Below are 8,131 nucleotides of genomic sequence, written 5' to 3' on the forward strand. Positions count from 1 at the left end.
ACGCGCAATGAAACTGAACGTGCTAGCTCTGTAAAGTACTCCTGAGCTAGGAAAGCTCCTGGTACCAACGGCTTTCAAAACTGTTTCCTCAAGGAGTTTACAGATAAAGCCATAGAATGCTTAACACAAATGATTAACGGCAACCTACAACACCAACACTTCCCCACCTTTTGGAAGGCAGTCAAGGTGCTGATGTTCAGGAAGCCAGGAAGAGACCACTCCTTCACATCAGCTTGTTGAGCTCACTCACTAAGTGTTGAAAAGATGATTCTAAAATGACTTCATATGCACTGATGCTGGATATTTTTCCGTGGTTAGGTATTTCTTGTCTCTTTTCCACTTTCTTTTTTGATCTGTCTAGTGCTACATTCCTGATCACATCCCGTGACACCTGTGTCTTGGGTGGAAATGTGATATATTTGAAGAAATTATTTGACAGTTTCTCGCCAGATGTTACCTCGCGAGGTAATGGTTGAATGTGGCAGTTCATTCATTATGTGCTTGAAATATTTTATATACTTGGCCCAGCCAGTGTGTTCCTTAGCACAATAAGCCCTATATGACCTGGCCATCACCCTCTCAGCCATATTTGATGATGGGTGGTTGTTGTTGTAGTCTTCGGTCCAGAAACTGGTTTGATGCAGCCCTCCATGCTACTCTATGCTGCACTAGCTTCATCTTTGACTAGGTACTGCAACCTACAACCTCCACGATTTTTATCCTCCATGCTTTTCTGCAATACTAAATTGGTGATCCCTTGATACCTCAGAATACGGCCTACCAACTGATCCCTTCTTCTAGTCAAGTTGTGCCACAAATTGCTCGTCTCCCCAATTCTACTCAGTACCACCTCATTAGTTATACGATCTACCCATCTAATCTTCAGCATTCTCCTGTAGCACCATATTTTGAAAGCTTCTGTTCTCGTCTCCTCTAAACTGTTTATCGTCCATGTTTCACTTCCATATGTGGCTAACTCCGTACAAATACTTTCAGAAAAGAATTCCAGACACTTAAATCTATACTCGATGTTAACAAATTTCTCTTCTTCAGAAACACTTTCCTTGCCATAGCCAGTGTACATTTTATATCCTCTTTAATTCGACCATCATCAGTTATTTTGCTTCCCAAATAGCAAAACTCATCTACTGCTTTAAGTGTCTCATTTCCTAATCTAATTCTCTCAGGATCACGTGATTTAATTTCACTACATTCCATTATCCTCATGGTGGTATTATGAAATATATATACACAGTTGTTTTCTATTCTTCCCTAAACATATCCTGCCAAACTGAGGCCCATTCTCACTGAGGATGTTTTATGGCTTTCCAACATTTTTAAATTAATGCTTTCTAATGACAGTTGCTGTGGTCTTTCCTATACTTCCTCTTAAAGGAGGGGGTTTTTATGTACTTTAATACCACATCCAAAGCCACTGACCCATAAGTATGCTCTCCCTTAGTTGATGGGAGGGACATATCCAAGTCAGCAGCAACTATTTCTAGTAAGAGGTCATAATAATAATATATACAAGCCCTTTTATCTGTTGATTAAGTGCTTTGGTTTTCTGGCACAATTCACACTTTGCTGACACTTCCCATGGCCTCTCTTCTACATAGTTAAAGGTGCATGTTTCTTTGTTTGTGCACTTTTTGTCACTATAGTGACCGTGTGCAAAGTGTACGTACTTGTATGAAATTCTCCTTTACCTGTTCTGGTAGACAAATCTTCCAGACTAGCCTTACAGAACAAAACTCCATCTCTAACTACATCACATTTGTGTAGCTTAACTTTGTTTTTATTGCCCCATTTTTCTTTAAATCATTTTTAAAATATCGTCATTCTGTTCTCTTCTCGTATCTTTTAATACTCATTCCACGTAACTTTCAGATGGGACATTTTTCATTAGCAGTATTTTGACATCTTTACCACTGTTATCTTTGAAGCGACACTATTCACACCAGTTGGTAACTGAGATAGAGCATCTGCCAAAATGTTTTTCTTTTCTTGTTGATATCTTATTTCAAAATTATAAAGAGTGGCACAGTTAAAAGTAGCTCACCTCCCCCTTCAATGCGAATGCAAGATTTTGACATCCAAAATAGAGTAAACAGGTACAGCAGTGGACAGTTTTATACAATAATTGATTGTTAGCATTCTTCTGTCAGCATTTCAGTTTATTTAATCAGTGAAGTTAGATGTTTCTCTCTCTGGTATGCAAAAAAACATTCTAAATGGAAGAAAGAATTGGAACTATGGAAGCATTTGATTGAGGAAACTTGCTAAATTTTTGGGGTCAAGTATCCAGATAGAGGACTACCAGCAAAGAGAGCAGTACAGAGTCTGAATAAAAATTGGCACACCTACGGATCTGTGTAGAAGGTAAAATGACAAGGAATCCCTTCAATTCGCACACCGTAAATTATTGCAGACATTCGATGAAGAATTATTCAAAACGCGAAAAAGTGTACATGTAAATTGGCCCAATAGGTGCACGTAAGTAGACGGAGTTGCCAGCGAATATTGAAAAGTCTTAATCTGAAGCCATATCATGTGACACTTGTGAAGTGATTATGGGAGGATTGTTGTTGTTGTTGTGGTCTTCAGTCCTGAGACTGGTTTGATGCAGCTCTCCATGCTACTCTATCCTGTGCAAGCTTCTTCATCTCCCAGTACTTACTGCAACCTACATCTTTCTGAATCTGCTTAGTGTATTCATCTCTTGGTCTCCCCCTACGATTTTTACCCTCCACGCTGCCCTCCAATACTAAATTGGTGATCCCTTGATGCCTCAGAACATGTCCTACCAACCGATCCCTTCTTCTGGTCAAGTTGTGCCACAAACTTCTCTTCTCCCCAATCCTATTCAATACTTCCTCATTAGTTATGTGATCTACCCATCTAATCTTCAACATTCTTCTGTAGCACCACATTTCGAAAGCTTCTATTCTCTTCTTGTCCAAACTATTTACCGTCCATGTTTCACTTCCATACATGGCTACACTCCATACAAATACTTTCAGAAATGACTTCCTGACACTTAAATCTATACTCGATGTTAACAAATTTCTCTTCTTCAGAAACGTTTTCCTTGCCATTGCCAGTCTGCATTTTATATCCTCTCTACTTCGACCATCATCAGTTATTTTGCTCCCCAAATAGCAAAACTCCTTTACTACTTTAAGTGTCTCATTTCCTAATCTAATACCCTCAACATCACCCGACTTAATTCGACTACATTCCATTATCCCTGTTTTGCTTTTGTTGATGTTCATCTTATATCCTCCCTTCAAGACACTATCCATTCCGTTCAACTGCCCTTCCAAGTCCTTTGCCGTCTCTGACAGAATTACAATGTCATCTGCGAACCTCAACGTTTTTATTTCTTCTCCATGGATTTTAATACCTACTCCGAATTTTTCTTTTGTTTCCTTTACTGCTTGCTCAATATACAGATTGAATAGCATCGGGGAGAGGCTACAACCCTGTCTTACTCCCTTCCCAACCACTGCTTCTCTTTCTTGCCCCTCGACTCTTATAACTGCCATCTGGTTTCTATACAAATTGTAAATAGCCTTTTGCTCCCAGTATTTTACCCCTGCCACCTTTAGAATTTGAAAGAGAGTATTCCAGTCAACATTGTCAAAAGCTTTCTCTAAGTCTACAAATGCTAGGAACGTAGGTTTGCCTTTCCTTAATCTTTCTTCTAAAATAAGTCGTAAGGTCAGTATTGCCTCACGTGTTCCAACATTTCTACGGAATCCAAACTGATCTTCCCCGAGGTCGGCTTCTACTAGTTTTTCCATTCGTCTGTAAAGAATTCGTGTTAGTATTTTGCAGCTGTGGCTTATTAAACTGATTGTTCGGTAATTTTCACATCTGTCCACACCTGCTTTCTTTGGGATTGGAATTATTATATTCTTCTTGAAGTCTGAGGGTATTTCGCCTGTTTCATACATCTTGCTCACCAGATGGTAGAGTTTTGTCAGGACTGGCTCTCCCAAGGCCGTCAGTAGTTCCAATGGAATGTTGTCTACTCCGGGGGCCTTGTTTCAACTCAGGTCTTTCAGTGCTCTGTCAAACTCTTCACGCAGTATCGTATCTCCCATTTCATCTTCGTCTACATCCTCTTCCATTTCCATAATATTGTCCTCAAGTGCATCGCTCTTGTATAGACCCTCTATATACTCCTTCCACCTTTCTGCTTTCAATTCTTTGCTTAGAACTGGGTTTCCATCTGATCTCTTGATGTTCATACAAGTGGTTCTCTTATCTCCAAAGGTCTCTTTAATTTTCCTGTAGGCAGTATCTATCTTACCCCTAGTGAGATAAGCCTCCACATCCTTACATTTGTCCTCTAGCCATGCCTGCTTAGCCATTTTGCACTTCCTGTCGATCTCATTTTTGAGACGTTTGTATTCCTTTTTGCCTGCTTCACTTACTGCATTTTTATATTTTCTCCTTTCATCAATTAAATTCAATATTTCTTCTGTTACCCAAGGATTTCTACCAGCCCTCTTCTTTTTACCTACTTGATCCTCTGCTGCCTTCACTACTTCATCCCTCAAAGCTACCCATTCTTCTTCTACTGTATTTCTTTCCCCCATTCCTGTCAATTGTTCCCTTATGCTCTCCCTGAAACTCTGTACAACCTCTGGTTCTTTCAGTTTATCCAGGTCCCATCTCCTTAAATTCCCACCTTTTTGCAGTTTCTTCAGTTTTAATCTACACTTCATAACCAATAGATTGTGGTCAGAGTCCACATCTGCCCCTGGAAATGTCTTACAATTTAAAACCTGGTTCCTAAATCTCTGTCTTACCATTATATAATCTATCTGAGACCTTTTAGTATCTCCAGGGTTCTTCCATGTATACAACCTTCTATCATGATTCTTAAACCAAGTGTTAGCTATGTTTAAGTTGTGCTCTGTGCAAAATTCTACCAGGCGGCTTCCTCTTTCATTTCTTAGCCCCAATCCATATTCAACTACTACGTTTCCTTCTCTCCCTTTTCCTACACTCGAATTCCAGTCACCGATGACTATTAAATTTTCGTCTCCCTTCACTATCTGAATAATTTCTTTTATTTCATCATACATTTCTTCAATTTCTTCGTCATCTGCAGAGCTAGTTGGCATATAAACTTGTACTACTGTAGTAGGTGTGGGCTTCGTATCTATCTTGGCCACAATAATGCGTTCACTATGCTGTTTGTAGTAGCTTACCCGCATTCCTATTTTCCTATTCATTATTAAACCTACTCCTGCATTACCCCTATTTGACTTTGTGTTTATAACCCTGTAGTCACCTGACCAGAAGTCTTGTTCCTCCTGCCACCGAGCTTCACTAACTCCCACTATATCTAACTTTAACCTATCCATTTCCCTTTTTAAATTTTCTAACCTACCTGCCCGATTAAGGGATCTGACATTCCACGCTCCGATCCGTAGAACGCCAGTTTTCTTTCTCCTGAAAACGACATCCTCTTGAGTAGTCCCCGCCCGGAGATCCGAATGGGGGACTATTTTACCTCCGGAATATTTTACCCAAGAGGACGCCATCATCATTTAATCATACAGTAAAGCTGCATGCCCTCGGGAAAAATTACGGCCATAGTTTCCCCTTGCTTTCAGCCGTTCGCAGTACCAGCACAGCAAGGCCGTTTTGGTTAATGTTACAAGGCCAGATCAGTCAATCATCCAGACTGTTGCCCTTGCAACTACTGAAAAGGCTGCTGCCCCTGTTCAGGAACCACACGTTTGTCTGGCCTCTCAACAGATACCCCTCCGTTGTGGTTGTACCTACGGTACGGCTATCTGTATCGCTGAGGCACACAAGCCTCCCCACCAACGGCAAGGTCCATGGTTCATGGGGGGGGTATGGGAGGATGACAGTCAAAAATCTGAAGATTACTGCACGTGGCTTTGTGGCTTTTGAATAACATCCATGATTAGTGAAGCATTGTTTCATCCTTCTTGTATGAATTCACAGAACACAAGGTACTGGGCAGTGGAGAACCCTAACATTGTGTGTCAACAACCATTCTGTGACGAAAAAGTTGGTGTTTGGCACAGTATAATGGAAACGTGTGTCATTGGACCGATATTTTTTTACACTAGCCTCAACTCAGTTGTGTATATGGAAATTTTTGATAAATTTTGTGCTCAACTCGCTTAATATGAGAGACAATACAGCTTCTTGCAGCAAGTTGGGTCATCGTGCCACACATGTAAGGTATCCGTGGAACGAGTCCATGATTTCTTCACTGAGGAATGAACTGTCAGCAGACATTAATGGCCACCATGTGATTTTTTTTTTCCTGTGGGGACCCTTGAAGAAACAAATCCACACACAATACAGGACATTAAAGACATCAGCCATGAAGCTGCCCCGATTGATATCCAAACTGTACACCGGGTGTATCAGAATATGCTTAGACATGTGCAGCTGTTTATCAAAGTTGCAGGGTGTCAGTTTCAGCATCTTCTATAAATGTGTTTTTCACCTTTTTTTCTTTGAAAATAAGTGGCAAGTCCATTTCAGCTCTTCATTTCTGTAATTTCACTGCATTTCCTTTATACTTGCATGGGTTACTTTTATCTGTGCCACCCGTTCTCCTGTACTGATAAAGCCCATCTGGTGAGCCTACCATGAGTCAATCTACAGCCCTGTAACAATGATAAAGCTTTATGTCCATGAAAACTATAACCTTTCTATCAAGCAAATAGTTTTTAAACTTGCCAAAACCCCACACAGTGGCTAGAGCCTCTTTTTGTATCATGGGGTACTCCGTTCCCATTTGTTCAACATTCAATTTGAAAAACTAGTTGTCTTTCATTCACTTCCTTCTTGGGTTCTCATTATTTGGAATATTTTTGCTTTGAACTGCCCTTGGCAACAGAAATCTGGGTGATGTAGGTTTAGTGTTTCACAAAAGTCTCCTTTATTTTCTGAAATTCTTGTATACATTGTTCAGACCAAATCCATGGGGTATTTTTTTTCTAGTTCATTCCAGTAGTGCTGGAGCATTCATGGCCTGATTATTCTCAAATTTTCTATAAAAAGGATAACCAGAGAAAGCTCTTAATTCATTTTTTATTTCTGGGTTCCAGTGCTTCCTGTACTGTCCACACCTGTTCTGGATTTGGCCTAATGCCATGTGCCGAAATAACACATTCCAAAAATTTAATCGCTTTTCATCCAAATTCCGATTTCATATTAACTTTGACAGCATTATCAGACAAAGAACTGAATATTTTGTGTAAGACTTCATTATGTTCTTTCCAATGATTGGCCAGAATCAGTGCATCATTTACAGAAAACATCACACACCGCTTTTGACAGCAATTTCTCTCACAGCACACCATCCAACATTCAAATAAATGCTGACATGGAAATATTTAGTCCAAATGGCAGTACATCAAAATAAGAACATCGACCCATGTAAACAAATGCTGTGTACCTACTATATTCCTTTGATAGTAGAATCTGCCTGTAATTGGCCATCAAATCAATAGTAGTCATAATCTGAGTATTATTGAATTTTTGAATCAGTTCTACTAATATTTCTGGTCTATCCATTTTTGGAATTATTATTTCATTTATTGCTCTCACATTCAGGTCTATTCTGACAGATTCCTCTTTCCTTAAGACCAGTACAAACTGACGCAATACTGACACTGTGACCTCTCAATGATATTCGATTCTAACATATGTTGAATCTTTTTGTCGGTGAATTCCTGTTTTTCCATCGGGATAACAAACAGCCACTACTTAAATAGTCTGTGCTCTTTCTCCTCTAAACAGTAGATAAAGTCCTTCCTTATGTCATGTATATCCGAAAACACTTTTACATGTTTCCTCAAGAACCTCTTTACTGATTTCTTTTTGTCATATAAGATAGCTTCCACTTGACCTACTTTATCACCAACATTTTCTCAAGATGCAATTAATTTTAACACGAATCAGCATATTTCAAGCTCAGTCGCCTTCTACATTTTTCTGTAACATATCTTCCTTGCCATACATACTTGTATTATAAGTCATCTCATCTCTACACTCTGTGTTTGTGCTACTTGTAATTCCCATTAATCCACTGCAACTTTCATCAGACACGGTAATCATTAATTTT

The sequence above is a fragment of the Schistocerca cancellata genome, chromosome 10, assembly GCF_023864275.1.
Source record: "Schistocerca cancellata isolate TAMUIC-IGC-003103 chromosome 10, iqSchCanc2.1, whole genome shotgun sequence".
NCBI classification, from domain to species: Eukaryota; Metazoa; Arthropoda; class Insecta; order Orthoptera; family Acrididae; genus Schistocerca; species Schistocerca cancellata.